The sequence below is a fragment of the Microcaecilia unicolor genome, chromosome 4 (assembly GCF_901765095.1).
Source record: "Microcaecilia unicolor chromosome 4, aMicUni1.1, whole genome shotgun sequence".
Lineage (NCBI taxonomy): Eukaryota > Metazoa > Chordata > Amphibia > Gymnophiona > Siphonopidae > Microcaecilia > Microcaecilia unicolor.
The window spans coordinates 81,487,127-81,511,331 of record NC_044034.1 but is presented as its reverse complement, the minus strand read 5'-3'; the positions used below and the strand labels follow the sequence as shown (position 1 = coordinate 81,511,331).

At 45.1% G+C, this 24,205-nt stretch overlaps 1 protein-coding gene across 1 annotated transcript in view; it reads right to left on the bottom strand.

The window, feature by feature from the left end:
* The window catches only part of NBEA (neurobeachin), a 1,994,973-nt gene that overhangs the window by 755,300 nt on the left and 1,215,468 nt on the right, over positions 1-24,205 (bottom strand).

Genomic DNA, 24,205 nt, shown 5'->3' with positions numbered 1-24,205 from the left:
TGATGAAATTTGGTGTAAGGGGCCTGGGCTACCAGGGCCTGAAGCACACTGACTCTACGAGCTGAAGTAACTGCCATCAAGAAAATGACCTTCCAGGTCAAGTACTTCAGATGGCAGGAGTTCAGTGGCTCAAAAGGAGGTTTCATCAGCTGCGTGAGAACGACATTGAGATCCCATGACACTGTAGGAGGTTTGACGGGGGGCTTTGACAAAAGCAAACCTCTCATGAAGCGAACAACTAAAGGCTGTCCTGAGATCGGCTTACCTTCCACAAGGTAATGGTATGCACTGATTGCGCTAAGGTGAACCCTTACAGAGTTGGTCTTGAGACCAGACTCAGACAAGTGCAGAAGGTATTCAAGCAGGGTCTGTGTAGGACAAGAGCGAGGATCTAGGGCCTTGCTGTCACACCAGACGGCAAACCTCCTCCATAGAAAGAAGTAACTCCTCTTAGTGGAATCTTTCCAGGAAGCAAGCAAGATGCGGGAGACACCCTCTGACAGACCCAAAGAGGCAAAGTCTACGCTCTCAACATCCAGGCCGTGAGAGCCAGAGACTGGAGGTTGGGATGCAGAGCGCCCCTTTGTCCTGTGTGATGAGGGTCGGAAAACACTCCAATCTCCACGGTTCTTCGGAGGACAACTCCAGAAGAAGAGGTAACCAGATCTGACGCGGCCAAAAGGGAGCAATCAGAATCATGGTGCCTCGGTCTTGCTTGAGTTTCAACAAAGTCTTGCCCACCAGAGGTATGGGAGGATAAGCATACAGCAGACCTTCCCCCCAGTCCAGGAGGAAGGCATCCGATGCCAGTCTGCCGGGGGCCTGAAGTCTGGAACAGAACTGAGGGACCTTGTGGTTGGCTCGAGATGCAAAGAGATCTACCAAGGGGGGGTGCCCCACACCTGGAAGATCTGGCGCACTACTCGGGAGTTGAGCGACCACTCGTGAGGTTGCATAATCCTGCTCAACCTGTCGGCCAGACTGTTGTTTACGCCTGCTAGATATGTGGCTTGGAGCACCGTGCCGTGACGGCGAGCCCAGAGCCACATGCTGACGGCTTCCTGACACAGGGGGCAAGATCTGGTGCCCCCCCTGCTTGTTGATGTAATACATGGCAAGCTGGTTGTCTGTCTGAATTTGGATAATTTGGTGGGACAGACGATCTCTGAAAACCTTCAGAGCGTTCCAGACCGCTCGTAACTCCAGGAGATTGATCTGCAGATCGCGTTCCTGGAGGGACCAGCTTCTCTGGGTGTGAAGCCCATTGACATGAGCCCCCCACCCCAGGAGAGACGCATCCGTAGTCAGCACTTTTTGTGGCTGAAGAATTTGGAAAGGGCGTCCCAGAGTCAAATTGGACCAAATCGTCCACCAATACAGGGAGTTGAGAAAACTCGTGGACAGGTGGATCACGTCTTCTAGATCCCCAGCAGCCTGAAACCACTGGGAAGCTAGGGTCCATTGAGCAGATCGCATGTGAAGGCGGGCCATGGGAGTCACATGAACTGTGGAGGCCATGTGGCCCAACAATCTCAACATCTGCCGAGCTGTGATCTGCTGGGACGCTCGCACCCGCGAGAAGAGGGACAACAAGTTGTTGGCCCTCGCCTCTGGAAGATAGGCACGAGAATCCAGCAGAGCTCCTATGAATTTGAGTCTCTGCACTGGGAGAAGATGGGACTTTGGATAATTTATCACAAACCCCAGTAGCTCCAGGAGGCGAATAGTCATCTGCATGGACTGTAGAGCTCCTGCCTCGGACGTGTTCTTTACCAGCCAATAGTCGAGATAGGGGAACACGTGCACTCCCAGCCTGCGAAGCGCCGCTGCTACTACAGCCAAGCACTTCATGAACAGTCTGGACGCAGAGGCGAGCCCAAAGGGTAGCACACAGTACTGGAAGTGACGTGTGCCCAACTGAAATCGCAGATACTGTCTGTGAGCTGGCAGTATCGGGATGTGCGTGTAGGCGTCCTTCAAGTCCAGAGAGCATAGCCAGTCGTTTTCCTGAATCATGGGAAGAAGGGTGCCCAGGGAAAGCATCCTGAACTTTTCATTAACCAGATATTTGTTCAGGGCCCTTAGGTCTAGGATGGGACGCATCCCCCGTTTTCTTTTCCACAAGGAAGTACCTGGAATAGAATCCCAGCCCTTCTTGCCTGGATGGCACGGGCTTGACCGCATTGGCGCTGACAAGGGCGGAGAGTTCCTTTGCAAGTACCTGCTTGTGCTGGAAGCTGTAGGATTGAGCTCCCGGTGGGCAATTTGGAGGTTTGGAAACCAAATTGAGGGTGTATCCTTGCCGGACTATTTGGAGAACCCACTGGTCGGAGGTTATGAGAGGCCACCTTTGGTGAAAAACTTTCAACCTCCCCCCGACCGGCAGATCGCCCGACACTGACACGTTGATGTCGGCTATGCTCTGCTGGAGCCAGTCAAAAGCTCGCCCCTTGCTTTTGCTGGGGAGTTGAGGGGCCTTGCTGAGGCGCACGCTGCTGACGAGAGCGTGCGCGCTGGGGCTTAGCCTGGGCCGCAGGCTGTCGAGAAGGAGGATTGTACCTACGCTTACCAGAAGAGTAGGGAACAGTCTTCCTTCCCCATAAAAACGTCTACCTGTGGAGGTAGAAGCTGAAGGCTGCCGGCGGGAGAACTTGTCGAAAGCGGTATCCCGCTGGTGGAGCTGCTCTACCACCTGTTCGACTTTCTCTCCAAAAATATTGTCCGCTCGGCAAGGAGAGTCCGCAATCCGCTGCTGGATCCTATTCTCCAGGTCAGAGGCACGCAGCCATGAGAGTCTGCGCATCACGACACCTTGAGCAGCGGCCCTGGACGCAACATCAAAGATATCATATACCCCTCTGGCCAGGAATTTTCTGCACGCTTTCAGCTGCCTGACCACCTCCTGAAATGGCTTGGCTTGCTCAGGAGGGAGCTTGTCCACCAAGCCCGCCAACTGCCGCACATTGTTCCACATGTGTATGCTCGTGTAGAGCTGGTAAGACTGGATTTTGGCCACGAACATAGAAGAATGGTAGGCCTTCCTCCCAAAGGAGTCTAAGGTTCTAGAGTCCTTGCCCGGGGGCGCCAAAGCATGCTCCCTAGAACTCTTAGCCTTCTTTAGGGCCAGATCCACAACACCAGAGTCGTGAGGCAACTGAGTGTGCATCAGCTCTGGGTCCCCATGGATCCGGTACTGGGACTCGATCTTCTTGGGAATGTGGGGATTACTTAGAGGCTTGGTTCAGTTCGCCAGCAATGTCTTTTTTAGGACATGATGCATGGGTACTGTGGACGCTTCCTTAGGTGGAGAAGGATAGTCCAGGAGCTCAAACATTTCAGCCCTGGGCTCATCCTCCACAACCACCGGGAAGGGGATGGCCGTAGACATCTCCCGGACAAAGGCCGCAAAAGACAGACTCTCGGGAGGAGAAAGCTGCCTTTCAGGGGAGGGAGTGGGATCAGAAGGAAGGCCAGCAGACTCCTCGTCAGAGAAATATCTGATGTCCTCCTCCTCCTCCCACGAGGCCTCACCATCGGTATCAGACACAAGTTCATGAACCTGTGTCTGAAGCCGTGCCCGGCTTGACTCCGTGGAAATACGGCCACGGTGTGAGCCTCGAGAGGTAGACTCCCTCGCCAGCACCGGCAAAGCTCCCTCCGCCGACGTCGTCGGGGAGCCTTCCTGGGAGGCGGCCGCAGTCGGTACCGCAAGCGGCACCGATGTCGGAGACCTCACCCCGGGCAAGGGGCCAGCCGGCGCCCTCACTCGACGGTACCGGAGGCGCAAGCACCCCCGGTACCGGAAGGGAAGGGCGCAACAGCTCTCCCAGGATCTCTGGAAGAACGGCCCGGAGACTCTTGTGCAGGGTGGCTGTGGAGAAAGACATAGAAGCCGATGCAGGCGTCGCGGTCAGAGTCTGTTCCGGGCGTGGAGGCTGTTCCGGGCTGTCCAAGGTGGAGCGCATCGACACCTCCTGAACAGAGGGTGAGCGGTCCTCCCGGTGCCGATGCCTACTGAGTGTCGACTCCCTCGGCGACCCAGAGCTCTCGGTACCGATGCGGGAAGGAGACTGGTGTCGATGCTTCTTTGACTTTTTCAAACGAAGCATGTCATTGGAACTTCCCGGTATCGACGAGGAGGACGTAGAATCCAACCGTCGCTTCCTCGGGGCCGAGGCCGAAGAAGGTCGGTCTCGGGGGGGCTGTACCGCAGGAGCCCTCAGGGTAGGGTGAGACCCACCCGAAGGCTCACCGCCACCAGCAGGGGAATGGACAGCCCTCACCTGCACTCCAGTCAAAGCACCACCGTCCGACGACATCAGCAGTAGTGGAGGTCCCAGTACCACCGACGCCGACGCAGCCTTCCGATGTCTCGGTACCGACGATGCAGAGGGTCGATGCCTCGATGCAGTCGATGCCGAGGTCGGAGGTCTTGACGCTGTCGACGTCGATGCACTCGATACCCCCGGTGCTGTTGCCGACGAAGAGCCCGAGAACAACACGTTCCACTGGGCCAATCTCGCTACCTGAGTCCTTTTCTGTAAAAGGGCGCAAAGACTACAGGCCTGCGGGCGGTGCCCAGCCCCCAGACACTGAAGACACGACGCGTGCCTATCAGTGAGCGAGATTACCCGGGCGCACTGGGTGCACTTCTTGAAGCCGCTGGAAGACTTCGATGACATGGGCGGAAAAATCACGCCGGCGAAATCAAAACTCGTAATGGCGGTAAAGGCACCAAAAAGAGGGAGAGAAAAACTCGAACCGAGGCCTCAAAAGGGCCTACCCCGAAAACGAAAGTAAACTTAGCGGGGCAAAAACTGGAAATACGGGAAGGGGAAAAAGACCGAAAAGGTCTTTCTCCAATATCCTTTTTTTTTTTCTCTTAAGCAAAAAGCTCAAAGACACGCGAGGGTCAACTTAAGGGACGCTAACGGCGCAAACACGACCGTCCCGAGCGCGGACAAAAGAAGACTGACGAACACGAGCCGGTTTGGGCGGGAAGACGGTTATCAGATATGGGGATGTTGACGTCAGGGGTGTTGAGTGAAGTTGGAGTGATTGTAGAGTACTGGGATTTAAGGATTAAACATTGTGTTTTCTCCATATTCAATTTCATCTTAAAAGCGTTGGCCCAGGAGGCTAAGATGTTCATTCCATTGATTATTTTATCAGAGATTTCTGCTAAGTTGGATTTGAAGGGGATGAATATAGTGACATCATCTGTGTAAATGAAGGGATTGAGGCCAAATTTAGATAGGGATTTGGCTAGAGGGATCATCATAAGGTTGAAGAGGATTGGGGAAAGAGGCAATCCTTGGGGTACCCTGAATTTTGATGACCAGGGAGACGAGGTTGATGTGGTTGAATTGACTCAATAGGATCTTGTGGTGATGAAACCTTTTATCCATTTGATGTTTCTGCCAATTCCAAGTTTATCAAGTAACTTTGTAAGGATATCATGATTCATCATGTCAAATGGGCTAGATAAGTCGAATTACAGAAGGAGGATGTTGTTTTTTCCAAATGATATTTCATGTTTGAATTTGGATATTAATGAATGCCGTTTCTGTGCTGTGGGCAGGTCGAAAACCCGATTGCGACTCATATAGGATGAATAATTTTTGTATGAATTCTTTCTAAAAATTAACTAGGTGTGATAGTGTATGTGAAGTTTGAGCATGGGTCTTCAGAATTACATCCAAAGATAAAAAAAAAAGAAAAATTATTTACTAATGCAAATGCAGAAGCCTGTTTCTTCACAGACACATTAAATGAGGAATAAAGTTTCTGGAAACTCAGATGCAATCTTTATGTGGGCCTGTTGCTGACAGGGCCCAAGTTACAGATTATGCAGCCTTACTGCAGAGTTGCACAACTGCTGGTTTGGCTCCAACCAAGCCTCAAGAACAGCTTCCTCTCAATACACATTAAAGTTTGGCTGTTACGTATGTGAATGTTTCCTTGTTTGTGCTCACCTCGCCCTCTGGTGGCCAGAACCGGTGGCTGCTATGGACTGTCACCCGTTCCAGACTTCAGCCTAGTTCGGTCCAGATCGTCCGGGATGCCAGACTTGCTTTTCTTGTTTGTGCCTTAACAGCACCCGTAGCTGCCTTGTGATTCCTGCAGCTAAGCTTCAGCAGCTGATGGGCTTTATTAATCACCTAGAAACTTCTGTGTTTGCATTTGCATCGTCTAAGGTCCCTGGTTTGTTGGTGTTTGTTGCACTTTTGCCTAGTCTGGTTTCTTGTATAGCTCCTTGTCTGACTCTAGTTAGTCTGTGTGTAGTTTAGTTTAGGTTTATTGCTTATTTCTTAGTCTTGTTTCTGGTTTGTATTCTTGGTCTAGTTTCTGTTTGTCTGTGTCTCTTGCTTAGTGGCTGCTATGCAGCTTTCAGTCCTGTCTCTTCCCTGTCAGTGTTTGTACCCTGTTTCAGTGGCTGCTTGTCAGCTTTCAGTTCCTGTCCTTTAGCTTGTCCATTTCCTGCTTTGTGTATTATTGTCTGTCTGTGAGTCCTAGCCAAGTTTCCTGCCTTGCTGCCCATGTATATTCCTTTCCCCTCTGACCCTCAGTTTCTGTTCAGCCTAGTTGGTATCCAGTTCCTGCCCTGTCCGGTAAGTCCTGCCGGCCGCCTGCACCCAGGGGCTCAACTCCTGGGGAAGGGCGGTCAAGTGCAGGTGAAGTCTAGCTGTTTCAGTCAGAGTTTTGCCTTGTCTCTGGTGTGGGGTGGTTTTACCTGCCACTGCCGCTCCTCAGCAGTGGCCCAAGGGCTCACGAACCTAGTTTCTGCCTTGAAAACCTGACATTGGCCTACCTTAGCCAGGATCTGGTAACTTATACATAAGTTGTGAAGGCAAATGCTGCAGGGCAATTTTCTTCATCTTGGGGCATGCTCCCCTTGTCTGAGCTGTGGATTTTTAATTATTTTTGACCACACCCTCCCTGCTCTGTACCTGCTGAGCTACCACTTCCCTGTTCTAGGCCCGGCCTTTTAATATGACTTAACTGTGAGGCAGTACATTGAGAGAGAGCGGTAATTTCCTGTAGACTCCCTCACACCTGGGTTACACATATACAAGTATGAACGGTGATCATAAGGCATACTCTTATGCAACCCTGGTTTAGGCATGTTCAGGGGCTGGTTTTTGGAGCAGGGTAGATGGCATCACAGTTTATTTATTTTTTGGTTGGAGTACAATAAATACAGTCATTAATCCATCACAGAACAACACAATGTATCATAATCACAGGCTCTTGAGCTGTAGTTTATATTGTATCATATAAGCTTGAGTACATAATCTTAACATGTTAACTTGTTATTATGTCATAATTGCTTATTTTCATTGTCACTTTGTGATTAAATTAATAAAAATAGGTGGAGGAAGTGACGTCGGAGCTAGAAGATGGCAGCTTAGAAACGGAGCTCCGCTGGAGTCTGGGAAAAATGTGATAAAACCCCCGTGGCAGAGAGCTGAATTTAATAGCACTGAATTTGAGGAAGGTCTGGAGTATGATGGCTGCGCGGAAACAACTCTCGCAGTATAAATATACATCGGAGAAGGCTGGAGCAGGGCAGAGTGGGTCGCAGAGGGTCTCAACACGTGGCGCAAAAATGCCGCCCGAAGAATCCGAGTCGGACCTGGACCCCGAAACTGCTGAAACCGGAGACATGGTGGTAAACATGAAAGATATCTCCTGCTGGTTTAAAGAAATGAAAACGGAGCTTATAACAACCCGGAAAAGCATCCAAACGGCGGTGGCGGAGCTACATGCTGAAATGAAAGAGATAGGAGGATGAGTAGAGGCGATTGCGGAAGAGGTCGGGAGTCTGTAGTCTGGGCTAGCATTGGAACAGCAAAGGCGAGAAGAGTTGGAGAGAGCAATCGAAGATGTAGAAAATAGAACACGAAGGTTCAACTTACGGATTAAAGGAGTGCCAGAGGAAGAACAGTTTAAAGATGTGCTGGCGGTGGTGAAGGAATTAAGTGAGTACATCCTGCACTCTGGAGTGGAGTCAGCAGAAGTCCAAGAGCCTGAGACTATTAAAATTGACAGATCCCACAGGAGCTTGGGCCCACAAAGGGGGAATTTTCCCAAGGACATAATTGTCTGCTATCATGAGTTTGCAGTGAAAGAGCGGATATGGAAGAAAGCCAGAGCTTTGGGAGAGGTGCATTGGAAGGGCTGCAAGCCACAAGTCTTTCAAGATCTTGCTAAAATGACCCTCCAAAAGAGATGGGATTTTAAAGAGATTACTTCCTATTTACAGAAGGAAGGCTTGAGATATAAATGGCTGAACCCCTTTGGGCTTCAAGTTACAGTAGGGGACAAATCTCGAAGGCTGTTAAGACCAGAAGGAACTTGGAAAATTCTAGCAGAGTTGGGATGTACAAATTTACCAGTGGAAGTGGGAAACTCACCAAGAAATCACCAGGGAGATCGCAGACAGAATACTCCTAGATGGGAAAAGGTGGACAGAGAAAACAAGAGATCAACACCATCTGAGACTGAGACCTGATTAAACATTGGGACTGAAGAGTTAAGTCTCGGGAGGAGGTAACAGAGTGGAGTGGCTTAGGAGACTTTTTGCATCTGAATGGATGGGGAGAGGTTGTTACAGTAAAGTGTTTTTCTCTTTCTTTCAGGGAAGGAATTATAAGAGGGGGAGGGAGATTAGTTAGGAAGGGGATATATAAAACATAAGATGGGATTCTGGCAAAGGCTAGCTTCCTCAGGGTTCAAACTGGCTGGAGAAGCAAAGGGCCAGTTGTGAGGATTGGGAGGGGGGAGAGGAGGGCAGGGGGGAGGGATAGGAGGAGGAGGAGGGGGGAATGGGATAAGAGTGGGTTCATGGAATGTCAACGGCTTGAACAGTCCAGGTAAACGTAGTATTATTTTTCGGGAATTGAGAAGGATGAAATGGGATGTGGTAATGTTACAGGAAACACGTATTCGTCAAAAAGATGTATCCTTGATATTGCATAAAGGCTTAGGGGAGGGTTTTCCAGTGGCTGACCCGAAAGGAGGTAAAACAGAAGGATTAATTATCTATGTCAGAGATGGTTTGCAATTTGTTAAGGAAGCAGTATATACAGATAAAGCGGGGAGGTGTATAACTTTGAAAGGAAAAATCCACAACATACCTATTACATTTGTAAATGTTCATGCCCCAAATACTGGACAGGGGGGATATTTTGAGTCTTTAACAGAAGACCTAGGGGACTTTGTGGGAAGGAGGGTGATCATGGGTGGGGACTTCAATTTCCCTGTAGAGAAGCTCGATCACTCAAAGGGACGAGGAAATGGGGACACAAGGACAAAGGGGCAACTGCTCAAATTAATGAAGGCGATGGATATGGTGGACGTGTGGAGGCTGCAGCATCCTGGGCAGAAGACTTTCACACATTACTCACATGCACAACAAATTTACACTAGGTTTGATGCACTTTGGTGCAGTCGGGAAGTCTGGGGGGAGATAAAAGGTTCAGAGATTGAGAGTATACATGCTTCTGATCATGCGCCCATATGGATAACATTAAGTGGCCTGGGGAAAAGGGGAGTAGGGGCACATTGGAAGCTTAATGAATCACTTTTGGATGGTGAGCAAGACTGTAAAGAGTTGAGGGATATTATTAAGGAATACTTTGACAAGAATGATACGGGGAAGTCTCAGATGGGATCCTTTGGGATGCATTGAAAGCTGTAGTACGGGGGCATCTTATTAGTAGGGGGGCATGGCGAAAAAGGGAATCAGCTAGGGAATTAGAAGTACGTCAGAATTTGGCCAGTTATGAAGTGGAACATCAACAGGGGGGGATTCCAGGTGTTTAGCAGAACTGTTGAAGTGGAAAACGGAGCTGCAACAGATACAAATGGCAAAGATGGAGTATCATAGGAGCTTATTAAAACAAAAGTTTTTTGAATTTAGTAATAGAGCGGGCAGTATGCTGGCCAGGAGCTTAAGACACAGACGCATTAAGAATACGATTATGAAAATTAAGGGAGTGGGAGATAAAATGTTCTACCAAGATGAGGAGATAAAGGAACAATTCGTGAGCTTCTATAGGAGCTTATATACAAAGGAGACACAGGTGACTACGGGGGATATTCGGAATTATATACAGGGGTTAGGTTTGAGACGAGTAACGGAACAACAAAGGGGGGAGATGGATGCAGCCTTTACTTTGGATGAGATATTACACGTTATTAAGGGATTAAAGGGGGGGAAAGCGCCAGGATTGGATGGATTCACGGCCAAATATTATAAAATATTTGGCCAGGAATTGGGACCATTGCTGGTACGGATTGGAAATGCCTGCTCTAGAGAAGGGAAGCTACCCACTAGCATGTATGAGGCAGGGATATTGGTGCTGTTGAAACCTGGGAGAGATCCGACTGTATGTGGATCATACTGCCCAATATCCCTGATAAATACAGATGTAAAAATCTTAGCAAAAGTAATGGCAATTCGGCTTAAGAAAATTTTGCCGAGTATAATACATGAAGATCAATCAGGGTTTATCGAACGTAGACAAGTGGCAGACAATATCAGGCGTACATTGAATATCCTTTGGGGGGCTAAAAGGAGGGGGGACTCCCTGACGTTGCTTACGGTTGATGCAGAAAAGGCATTTGACCGGGTGGAGTGGGATTATTTATGGGAGATCATGGCAGAAATGGGATTTGGGAAGGCATTTGTTGGATGGGTCAAGGGACTTTACAGGTCACCAGTGGCAAGGATCAAAGTGAATGGGGGTTGGTCAGAACAATTAAACAACCAAAGGGGGATGTGACAGGGGTGTCCACTTTCCCCATTACTGTTTGCCATCTCTATTGAACCGTTGGCCCAGACAGTTCGGTCGCTAAATGCTATTAAAGGGGTTAGGATGGGAGGGCGTGAATACAAGGTAGCCTTATTTGCTGACGATATTTTATTTTATGCTGATTCTCCATTAACGACATTACCAGTTATAGTCACTGAACTTAAGGGTTTGGGGAAAATTTCAGGGTTTAAAACAAACATAAATAAATCAGAACTTATGGGGGTGACTATCTCGGAAACCGAAACCCGCCAGTTGGAGGAAAGGTTTTCTTTTAAGAGGGCACCTTTAAAATTTCATTATTTGGGTATCTGGATCCCACTAGACCTAGAAGACCTTTATTGGTTAAATTATGGGCCCCTGCTTAAAGCTATTAGAGAAGATATGAATAGATGGCGGGCAAGGTGGCTGTCTTGGTGGGGGAGGATTGCAGCTTTCAAAATGAATATCTTGCCCAGGCTGCTGTTTCTTTTTCAGACTCTACCAATCCAGGTCCCCAAAGGGGAGATATTACGAATACAATCGGACCTAGGGAGATTCATATGGGAAGGGTGTCCGGCGAGAATATCCCGGAAAACCATGTGGAAAACGGTGGAACAAGGGGGAAGGGCCTGCCCAACGTGCTCTGGTATTATTGGGCAGCACAATTAAAGCAGATTGGGGAATGGAGTAAAGTAGATCTATCCCCAGTTACAAGATTAGAGCAGATTTTTGTACAAGAGGGTAAGCTTGATGGGTTACTGTGGGCTTCAATCCCAGAGGGTAGTTATAAGAAAATGACCTTAAATCGATTTGTTTCACATTTACTGAAGCTCTGTGGTACCCTGAAAGGGAAAGTTCGGAACTCTCAGAGGAGCTCCACATATGCATGGATTACCCAGGAACCCAGATTTCCAGTGGGTGGAGAGAGTACAGTATTTAAAGCATGGGCTCAGAAAGGGTTGATTCGGTTTCGCGAATTGATGGGTGACAGAACCATTAAGAAATTTGAAGAGCTCCAGGCTGAATATGAACTTCCGGCCACGGATCATTTTGCTTATCTTCAGGTTAAACATTATCTAATCAAAGAAAATTGGGCACAGGAAAATCCATTGGAAAGGGAAAAATTTTAAAATTTGTGGGGGGAGATAGAGAGAGAAGGGAAAGGGGTATCCAGATTATATAGATATCTGAATGGTCAGGCACTGGAGAAACTACCATATATGAAGGCATGGGAACCAGATTTAGGAGTGGTAATTAGTATCCCCGAGTGGAAAAGAGTATGTATGGAGGTTAAAAAAACATCTGTTTGTGTATTATTAAAAGAGAATGCTTATAAGATTCTAAACAGATGGTATTATACCCCGGATAGGCTGAAAACTATGTATCCGGATGCCTCGGATAAATGCTGGAGATCTGACAAGAAAATTGGTTCCTATTACCATATATGGTGGGAATGTGAGCCATTGCAGAAATTTTGGGGGGGAAGTAACCAAGCTACTTACCAAGGCTCTGGGGATACTATTTCCCTGTGACCCTAAATGGTGTTTACTAGGCTGGGGGAATAGAAAAGGGAAGAGATGGCAATGTAGAGTTAAGAGGATGAGGCTAGCTGCGGCAAAAACACTTATTGCTGGTAACTGGAAGCAGAAGGAAGGACCAACCATACAGAACTGGATACTGAAACAAGGCGGTCTCTGCACTGGAACAATTGACAGACCGTCGTAAGGGGAAGCTAAATAATGCAGCAGAGGAATGGGTACAACTGAACGAACTTTTAGAATATACTAGTTGAATCTGGGCTGGGAACGCTAGGGAAGATAAGCGGGAGGGTGGGGGGTGGGAATAGGGGAGGGGGGTTCTAGTTGTGTTTCTTTTGAGGGTTGATGTTTACAGAAATTGTTTGAGATGCTGAATTTTACTTGATTGTCCTATGCTCCTAAACTAATAAGCAGTAAGCAATGTACTCGGAGGGGATGTAGGGCAGAGTTGGGGGGGGGGGGGAATCGTTAAAAACATTGATGATGAGATTATTACTATGTATGTACACAGACTGTTTTGATTTCATTGGATATATGATGAGATTGATGTCTGTTACTTTTTGGTATATCATCAATAAAAAAATTATTGAATTGAAAAAAAAATTAATAAAAATAATTGAACTAAAAAAAAAGTCATCACAGAACAACACATAAAACATCTCTCTATATAAAACGCACCTCCAACGTTCTAAAGAAGCCTCACCTCCAAGCCGGAAACGTCTCTCTTTGTGGTGGTGTAGATATCCGGTTTGCCCATGAGTGTCTGCCCCGCCCTCGCGTCACAACGTGATGACGTCGAGGGCGGAGCACTGACACTCGCCGAAAGCGATGCTCTATTTCCTCCCGCTGCAGGCAATAAACACCCTAAACAAGACCTGTCAACTCCTATCAACACAGTGATGCCACGGGAGATATCCGAGCTCCTAGATCCTATCATGGCAGAGCTAACACAAATTAAAAATATGATCCGTGATAGTTCACTCGCTATTACAGATTTGAAGGAAGATGTGGCAAACATTAAAGAAAATCTGGGTACTCTTACCAAGCAACAAGATAAAGTGTGGAAGAATGAAGCAGAAAAACGAGATTTACAGCAACAAGTGAAACTCATCGGATCTCTCAAAAGAGAACTGGAGAACGCTAACAGTCAAAGTCGCAGAAGTAATGTGAGCATTTTGGGCTTACCAGAGGGAGCAGAAGGTACTGATCCAGTACCATTCATCGAAAAGCTGCTCCCTTCTCTGCTTGGTTTAACTTTTCACCAACAGTTTGAAGTTGAGCGTGCACACAGGGTCCTGATGCGATGGCCTACTTCATTCCAATGGGTCCATCCTTTCTTACTGAAAGTGCTCAGATACTCTCAAGCACTAGCCATACTAACCAAAGCCAAATTGCTTCAAAACATCTCCTGGAATGGTGCAAAGATTACAATCTTGCCAGACTTGGCTCCTGAAACCGCTAAAACGAGAAAGAATATGCTTGCTTTGAGGCCTCAGCTTTGTCTTCTCAGGGTGCAATTTGGGACGTTCTACCCTGCATGCCTACTTGTGACCCTGGTGAATCGAACCTACAATTTTGAGTGCTCTGAAGCTCTAAAGAAATTTCTAATGGAGCACAGTCAGTCGGTTCCTTGACTTTTTCTGAGCCTATGCCTGGGCCCCATCTGTTCAATTTGACATGCTATGGATCATCCGCTGGGACCTTACTCCTGCTTGATTATTTGCTGGCATTTCATTCATATTTTTAGTGCACTGTGCATGTTCAGCAAGTTCTACTTTCTCCTCCTCATCGGAGCTTAGTTGATTCTTTCCTACAGAACCCTTGTTTTGAGTTTTGTGTCCTAATTTGAATGGTGTGTGCTTGGGAACAAGTCGGGTTTGATGTGCGAGCGTATGTGTTGAGAATGGATGAAGAACAACAGGATGGGTATTTTGGGGTAATTTTTGGCAATACATAGGCTGGCTCCTGTTCATTGTGGTTATTTTCTTCCCAGCATATTTAGCTTGTTAGGTGTGTCACACTTTTTGCAATTTATCTTGTTCCTTTATTCCTTTTCTTATACGGGTGGTCTGAAAATCTCCCTGAATGTCAATGAACTCAGAGATCCTTTCAAACGAAAACGAGTCTTGTTCTTGAAAAAGAAAACAAAGCAGAAATTTGTTGCTTGCAGGAATCTCATGTATCTAAAAGAAGAAGCGAATAAACTGTCATGGTTGTGCCTATGTTTAGTGCTCTCCTTCCTCTCGCCACCTGGTGGCCAGACCTGGTGGCTGCAATGGACTGTCTGGTTATTGTCACCCGTTCCAGATTTCAGCCCAGTCCGGTCCGGATCTTCCGGGCTGCCAGACTTGCTTGCTTTGGTTGAATCTACACAGCACCCGTAGTTGCCTGGTGATTGCTGCAGCTGAGCTCACCCTAGCTGCTGCTGGACTTATTAGCCAGTTGGATATTCTCTGCTTTGCCTTTGCATCGCCTAAGGCCCTGGTATGTGGGTGTACGCTGTGCACTTCTGCCTAGTCCAGTTCTAGTCTGAGTTCCTTGTCTGTTTCTAGTTTGTGTGTTAGCTTTGATTGTATTGCTTAGGTCCTAGTCTTGTGTCTGGTCTGCCTTTCCTTGTCTTGTGTTTCTTGGTTAGTGGTTGCTTGCAGCTTTCAGTCCTGACTCTCTCCTGTCTGTGGTTCTCTTAGTGGCTGCCTGGCAGCTTTTAGTCCCTACTCTGTTATGTGTTGATTGCTGGGATCCAGCTCCTGCCCTGTCCTGCAAGTCCTGCCGGCCACCTGCACCCAGGGGCTCAATTCCTGGGGAAGAGCAGCTAAGTGCAGGTACAGTCTAGCCGTTCCTGTCAGAGTTCTGCTTTAGTCCTGTGTGGGGTGGTTTTGCCTGCCACTGCCGCTCCTCGGCAGTGGTCCAAGGGCTCACAAACCTAGTTCCAGCTTGGAAAATGTGACATAAACTTACTGGGGGATGAGTTAAGGCTTCTTATGCAAAGCCAGCAATAGGTAGGAAATGTGGGGTAGCTATTCTAATTAACGAAGCCTCTGCTACACAAGTTGTAGACTTTTCCTGCGATATGAATGACAGATCCTTAACCTTAAACTGGGCAACAAAATGTTGACATTATTAAATATATATGCCCCCACTGGTCCAGCTTCAGCCTTTTTTGCTGAACTCACCACTCTAGTAACCTCCCTATCTCCATCTGATCTTGTTATTGCTGGAGATTTTAATCAGGTTCTGGACCCTTTGCTGGATGCCAAGCCAAGATCCAAATCTCGTCTATCCACTAGAGATGCTTTCGACGTTTGTTCCACCTTGGGTATAACTGATCCCTGTAGAAAACTTACTCCATTTGGACAAGATTTCACATGTATCTCCAAGGTTCATCACTCCTACTCCTGGATCAATTTTATCCTGACTTCTAAATTACTCATGTATAAATTGGAATCTGCCTCTATTGGCAATATTCTTATCTCGGATCATGCTGGAATCAAAATCACCTTTAGAGATCTCATGCCTGATGTTGCATCTCCCTTGAGGAAATTCAACAATGCTTTATAACAGAACCACACTTTCTTAGAACTGGTGATGGCAGCTATTAATGATTACTATACATTTAATGACTGAGCATCAGTCACACCTGCTATTAGATAGGATGCACTTAAAGCCAGCATACATGGCGTAATTATTGCATATTCTGTAAAATTAAATAAGATAGAAGGCTGATCCATCAATCTTTGGAAACCACAATAGCTTCACTTGAGTCCCAGCTTTTTCCTACATGTGATAATAGTATCCTTCAACGCTTGCTACAACTTAAGTTTGAATATAATAAGATATTTAGTGAGAGAGCACGAAGTGAGTTGTGTTTTCAAGGGGCTTGGACTTACATAGCTGGAAACAAAGCTGGTAAATTGCTAGCGTCCTATGGGAAAGGCAGGAAAAATAGGGGCATGATACATGCCATCAAAGATGGGAAGGGTGATATCCTGTCCTCCCAAGACTTAATCCTACAGCACTATCATGAGTATTACACTAAACTATATTCTTCAGAGGCAACAGGCTCTACAGAGGATACTGATAACTTTTAGCTGGTCTCAATGCCCCCTCCTTTGATAAGCAACAGAAGGCATCTCTAGAGGCCCCTATCTCTGGCAAAGAAATACAAAATGCTTTGCATCTTTTTAAGGCTAATCAGGTATGGATGGATTCACAGTGGAATTCTTTAAATCTCTACAGATTCCACTTCTCCCCTGATTTATGGAGTTGTTTCAGTATTTCCTGGAACAGGGTGAAATGAAGGGTACTATCACTGAATCACTCACCACAGTGTTGCCCAAACCGGGTAGAGACCCCCTTGAAGTTTCAAATTATTGGCCTATATCACTTATTAATATTGATGCAACAATTTACGCTCGAATACTTGCAGCCAGAGTATCTGAAATCAAGGGCACAGTAGTATCTCCCGATCAAACAGGCTTTATTCCTAAATGTCACTCCTCTAATAATACAAGAATCTGTCTGCATTTACTACCTTTGTTCACATCCATTCCTGACACCACCTTCTCTATTGCACTCAATGCAGAGAAGGCATTCAATACCGTAGAGTAGGCATATATGTTTTCAGTTTTGAACTGGTTCAGATTTGGACCTAATTTAATTTCTATGATTAAATTGTTATACTAGAACCCTGTGACTAGACTGTATGTTAACAATTCTATTTTGGCTCCATACAAACTGTTCCATGGTACTAGAAAGGCTGTCTTCTTTAGACAATCCCCCAATATATCAGGTGTTCAGAATATATGGTATCCACATATGCGGATGATATTCTTTTACATCTTACTAAACTGCCATCTTCCATTCCTGCCTTGCTCTCTCTTATTGACGCTTATGGTACCTTTTCAGGATACAAGACCAACTGGAACAAATCTGAATTAATGCCTATGAACATTCATGCCATCAAGGATCTCTTTACTCATTTCCTTCTGGAGCCCACTGTCCAGAAAATGTCTTTAGGAGCACTTTGCCTCTCCCGGCAAGTTAAGTTACCCCATGGGTGAGCACTAGCTGGGCTGGATACCAATGTCTTGCTTGAAGCCCACTGTCCGAAATACGTTTTTGTAGGACCAATGTTCCTTGCGCTTCGGCACAGTCACTATATTCAAATCAGGGAATACCTGCAGCTCTATATTCTGAAACTTGTAAACTTTTTCTCGTCGAGACTGTCTTAGCACAAAATCTGCTTCCTGGAATCACAACAGCTTCACGATCAGCACATGTGGAGGCACAGAATGGTCTGGCTTAGGCCGGAGCTCTCTATGGGCCCCTCCACCTCATTAAAAAAGGTGTCACCAAAGACACAGGAAAACAAGCTCTCAAGCGGAGCAGTTCCTTCAGATTAGATCACCTATACCTACCGTATTTTCTTGATCTTCTATCTTTTCTCGCTGGTCTTTGAGTCTTTGAGAAATCTTTACCATTCTTTTTTGTCTCCAGCCCTCTTCCTCTATATCCATTATTTTAGCCTCTACTGCCTCCAATATTTCTGCAAAGGGTCCCAATTTCTCCTCCAACCGAGGCACAATTTGTTCAGCAATTTCTTTTTTTTTGCTTCAGTGAACTCCTGTAGAATGTGCATCAAAGTTCTATCTTCTTCCTCAGTCTGATCCACAGACTGTTATTTTGCTATACAGCCCTAATTTGTCTAATGAAGACAGGCTTGGCAAAGGTATTTTGGTGAGACAAGAGTCAAGATCACCCTTAAAGCAGCTAACCTCAGATTAATAAAGATTCCTATAAAACTGAGTAAATATTTTCTCCAAGTCGGATTGCTTATTAACTATGTGACTTATATTGTTCTTAACAGCTGTAATGGTAGTAGGTCACTCCCATGACTTAGTAAGATTAGTTAGCATTTTACTAGTTTTATGTCCATATTGGTATAATTTATATTTATAATAATGTATATTTATTTATTTATTAGGATTTATTTACGTTTTTTAGTCTTTTCCTGTATTAGGGAATGAAATGCTGACTGGGCATAGAGCCAGGCATGTGAAAGAGTACGCTGATAGCTTTCTTTTAATCTGCTGCTCAAAGCTTCTAAATGTACTATCTGAGAAGAAATTTGTTTTTCCACCTGCTGACATAAGCAATGATATCCCCTCTCAAGACAGGCTTTGCTGTGTTCCGAAATAAGAGGGGGTCTGCTGCAAGTTTTTGATTGTGGGTGCAAAACTACTAACCATTTAATACATAAATGGAATGAAACTCTTTATCTCTATAAAGGTGGGCTGGAAATTTCCATCTGGAGTGTCCTCCCCATGAGGCCCCAGACCTTCAAACTTCAGAAATAATAAAGTATCATCATTGAGCCTATGTCCACTTGTAGAACATTTGGAAACAGATTTTGAGAAATAAAAACAAAATCAAACCTAGACTACGCACCTTAAAAATGAGTGAAACCATATCAGTAGGATGCAACAACCTCTATGGATCCAACATGTTTAAGCTGCTAATGAGGGTCTTTAGGCCCAAATCTGACCTAGAGGCATGAATAACATTGGTGTAAAGTTTGGCACTCATAACAGCATTAAAATCACCAGCAATTATAATACTGGAACCCAGAAAAGGAGCTAAAATAGCCAATAAGGTCTTAGAGAAAACTCTTTGATTAACACTGGGTACATATATAGAAGCCACTGTGGACGAAGCACGATTAAGCCACCCATGCAGTCCTACATATCTGCCCTCAGTGTCTTCCAGTTTTAGTAGTTGAAAAATGACTGATTTGTTAACGAAAATCACCAATCCAGCACTTTTCTTTCCTGAGGAGGCATAATAACAAGACTGTACCCAATTACCCTTCAATTTTTGATGTTCTGAAACAGTCAGTTTTGTTTCCTGCAAGCAAATTACATCAGGTCTGTGGTGCTGCAAAGTCTGCAGAACGTTTGTATGCTTTACAGGAGAGTTAATACCTGATACATTCCATGAACTAAGTTTTACAGAAGTAGTAGTCATGTTACATATATCTCCTTATATAGACCCATCAGCATTAAGACACCGGAGTGTCCAGCCTTCACTCCAGTAACTCCTAGAACATAAGGTGTCCTCCCACCACTGTACATAAATCAACCAAATAGCAAGTATCAAGGAGAAATTAGTTAATTACCTGATAAGTTTCTTTCCTTTAGTACCAAAGGATCAGTCCAGACAAATGGGTTGTGACCATCCGCCAGCAGGTGGAGATAGAGAACTCCGAGTTGTGCCTCATAAGCACCTGTACTTAGCAACCAAGCCAGTATTCGATAACAAAGCAGTCAGTGAAAGAGAGTGACTTTCAGAGAAAAGAACTCCAGTCACTAGGTAGAAAAAGAACTACAAAATAAAGGCAAAACTCATGCCATAGAAATAACAGAATCAGAATAATGCAAACACCCAAAATTACATAGAACTTGGAAAAACTGAAAACATCACAGAAGGGCAGACACTGGACTGATCCTTTGGGATTAAAGGAAAAAAACTTAACAGGACATTAACTAATTTTTCCTTCCATTACATCCCAAGGATCAGTCCAGACAAATGGGATGTACAAAAGCAATCCTTAAGAGGGGAGGGACTGTGATATCTCTGCAGCGAGATCTGTGGCCCAGAAGGAAGCATCTACTCGAGCAGACACATCCAAATGGCAATGCTTAACAAAGGCATGAAAAGACCATGTCACTGACCGACAGATCTCTGCCAACAAATTTGCCCTAGACTCTGCCAAAGAAGTCACCAAAGACCTGGTAGAATGAGCCTTGATGTGCATGAGAACAAATCTACCCCTCAGAATGCAAACCGAAGAAACAGACTCCTTAAGTCATTGAGCCACTGTCGCGGTTGGAGGCCAGCAAACCCTTCCGGGATCCAGCAAAGAAGACAAAAAGATAATCAGACTGCCTGATATCGCTGGTAGCAGTAATATAGCGCATAAGGATGTGCTTCACATCCAACAGTTGGGGGGGGAAGCGTATTCTGCAAAACAGACCTTCTTGGAAAAAGAAAGAAGAAAAACAGTCTGATATGAAAAGGAGATACGATCTTTGGCAAAAAGGATGGAACTGTCCATACGGAAACTCCAGAGTCAGAAAAGTGGAAAAAGGGATCCCTGCAAGAGAGAGCTTGAAGCTCTGAAACTTTCCATGGCGATGAAATGGCAACTAGAAATACTGCCTTTAAAGTAAGATCTTTGATAGATGCCAAACGAAGGGGAACAAGGGGGTCCGACTGAAAAGCCGTAAGAACCACTTGATGACTCCACTGAGGACAAATACTGCAGGGAGGAGGATGCAAAAGCATGACTCCCTTGAGGAATCACACTATATCAGGGTGAGCAGCCAATGAGGCATTCTGTATCTTGCCTCTATGATACACCAATGCTGCCACCTGAAGCTTGAGCAAATTGAGAGACAAGCCTTTTTTGAATCCCTCCTGAAGGAAGGATAACATTTAGCTCAGCAAAACTGCCATTGGAGCAGGGCAGGATTGAACTCCTGGAGATGGAGTACTGACGGCCAAAGTAGACAAAAGCAGCATGTCCACAGAAGTAAATCAAAGTGTGCAGGAACTGGTGCTGAGAGCACAAGACTTAATAGGCTCAGACATAGAGAATAATAAATATACTCAAGAAAACAGCCAGTCTTGTGACCACTAAGGTAATGAAGCTCCACAACCTTCCCACAGCACAAGCGCTCTCAAAAAGAACCACAGTGGCTACATTTTTTTTAGCTAGAGGAAGGAGAAAAAGAGAAAGAAAGACTGAGATAAAGAGGTAGAAAGTGGCAATGGGGGAGCAGGGAGAGACCTATTTATTTATTTTTATTTATTGTATTTGTATCCCACGTTTTCCCACCTCTTTGCAGGCTCAATGTGGCTTACAATATATCATGGAAAATGGAAATAGCAAAAGATATACATTTGGTTTTACAGAAGGATTTTGGGTTACATGGTCATGAAGTACAAGATAGTGGCATTACAGAAGACAATGACAGACATTAGGAATACGAGATAATAGTGTTACAAAAGACATTATCAGGCATTATGAATAGAATATACTGGTGTAATAGAGACATTGTAAAACAATGGACATGTTACGATGTTTGTAGGTGTATTTGGAGATATTACATATTTTATTCTTTGTGGTATATCTTTTCAAAGAGATGAGTCTTTAGTAGTTTACGGAAGTTAGTCAGTTCATAGGTTGCCTTCAAATAGACCACTAGGTTTACACCTGAGGCACACAATATTCTCAACCTCAAACACAACTGAACCTGCAAGCAGGACAGGAGGCCATATTAAAGTCACCACAGCACACAGGAGCTGCTTTCCTGCCTGCTGGAGATAGAGAATATTGGTTGGTTGTTAAGCACAGGAGCTTATAAGGCAAAACTCATTAGAGTTCTCTATCTCCACCTGCTGGTGGATGGCACAATCCATTTGTCTGGACTGATCTTGGGACGTAATAGTATAGACATTACTTAACTCCAGCCTCCCAATCCCACCCCAACCATCCCCCCGTCTGCCTTTTCACCCCATTCCATATTCCATAACCAAATTCAATACTCTCTCCTCTTATATCCCATTTGGTGCTGTCTGGGCATGCTACCTACAACCTCCAAGCATACAAGTTAACCAACAATTATATAACAGTATTTATACAGTTCTGCTTTCTAGAAATTTTCTTTAGCTTATCACCATAACTATAAACACACTTACTCATTGGCATGCTGTCCCCCTAATTACTCAAGCATGCATATATACATACTGTCATATATCCGCCGAGCAGAATCCATAAGATTCTTTTGGCTTATGATCCTTCATCCCTCTGAGTGAACAAATCATAACCATACCATGTCCAAATATAGCATTTGAATATTAATAATAGTAAGTGGAGATTGTCCACAAGTCTTAAGAGTGTCTACCCGAAAGTCACTAAAGTATACCAAGCATGCTGGCAGAGCAGCAGAGGTATTAACACAGTGTATTTCCATTTTTGAAAAAGATAACAGAAAAGTCAGACAACGGATACATCCCCAGATTGTTGATCCCAATTAATTCCAGTGAAGGAGAACTCCTAGTCAGCATGGAACTCTGGTCCAGCAGAAGGACTGTTTTTTGAAAGCAAGCTTAGAGACTGTGGTTCTAACCAACTGGATCCAACTCAATGAGACCACAGTTGTGGCTTCCGAGAACCAAGCTCTTAGATTTCCCTGCACTTCATCCGGAGCAGAGAAGACATGTGCCTTACCCTCATGGAATACTCTCAGCTGGGCAGGGTATTGCAGAGTGAAGCGGAGAATCCGCTCCATTAACTGTTTACATGTTGTGGTAAAAGTCCTCCATCACAGCTGCAGAGTAATCCTGAAAGAGCAGAATAGAATGATTTTCAAAAAGAAGCTCTCTGTTCTGTCTATATTGTTTAAAAGCTCTTTGTGAGCAAAATTCAGGAGCCGCGCAATGACTGAACAGTCTGTGCACCCTTTCAATATGCAAGGGGCCATATGGTGAGCCATTTATCAAAAGAAAAAATACCAATCTGTTTTTCTTTCACCGATTCCAATATTCCAATAAACCAAATACTGTTTCTTCTAGACCAATTTTCTAGGTCATCAATTTATTATCTGTAAAGCCCAAATTCAGTTTTTATAACTGGGCCAGATCTCCCAGTTCCATATGCACAGTATCTTCCACAGAGTTCATCTGCTTTCTCACTGAAGTCTGTAAGCGACTGGGAGAGACTGCTCAATTGTTGTAGATCCAAGAGGCTGTTATCCAGAGCAATGACAACAAATCTCCTTAATGATGCTTAGCAAGTTTATCTTGCACTTCCCCTTCACTTTTGCCTGTCGCTGCCATATTAGGATCTGTGGAGGTTGCATTTCTCAATTTTTTCTTATATTTTCCCCCCTTAGTAGCCATATTCACCACTGGTTTGTTGAGGTATTTGTCCATAAGTTGCTCAAAAGTTATACTTTTGCCTAGATGTCAAGTTCATCCACTGATGGTCTAGCCCAGTAGGGATGATATTGTAAGGGTGCTCCAGGAGCTGAGAAGACCCACCGCTACTCAGCTCACTGCATCATGTGATCCCCAATACATAGACTATTTATGCTGCAAAACAGAATTAATCTTTCTCCTTTATCATTGTTTCATGTAGCTATTCCATGTAGTCCAATCCCCATCTGATGCCATTAATTTGTGCATTCATATCACCCATCAGTATTTTAAGATCACGATTAGAACCTTCATTAATGCATCTCTTCGTAGAAAAGACCTTCCTCGGTTTCTTCTGCACGTTCACTTGGTGCATATACCTGGATGATAGTAATCTCGACATGTCTTCACAAACTGTGCTGTGATGATATGTTCATATACTCACACAATTCCAAGAAAATTAAATCGAGTGAAATAACTTCGCTATATCAACGAGGGTGGGGAAAACTATGACTGCAGATATAACCCCCCCCCAAAAAAAAAAAAAAAACTGAAGTGATTATAAGCCTTCATAGGGTGTACTGACATTACAACATTGCAATCCAGGGAAGTAACAGCTACTGGCCTAGTGTCTATCAAAAGCAGTTAAGTGAGCAGGCTTATAAAATGTATATTTTTAAAATGCATCTTAATTACATATTTACAAGAAAAACTAAGCCAAAAGAACCCTCCAATCTGCAAAACGCTAGGACTTAATAGAAGAAATTATCCCCTTTGTTTAGCTGAAGCTCTATAAAGAGAAATGTGCACATTGCAATTAGGAAACTAACTCAGTTAGTCTCTGACTGGTTCAAGGACAAAGCTACAAGTAGTACCAGATTTGACATTATC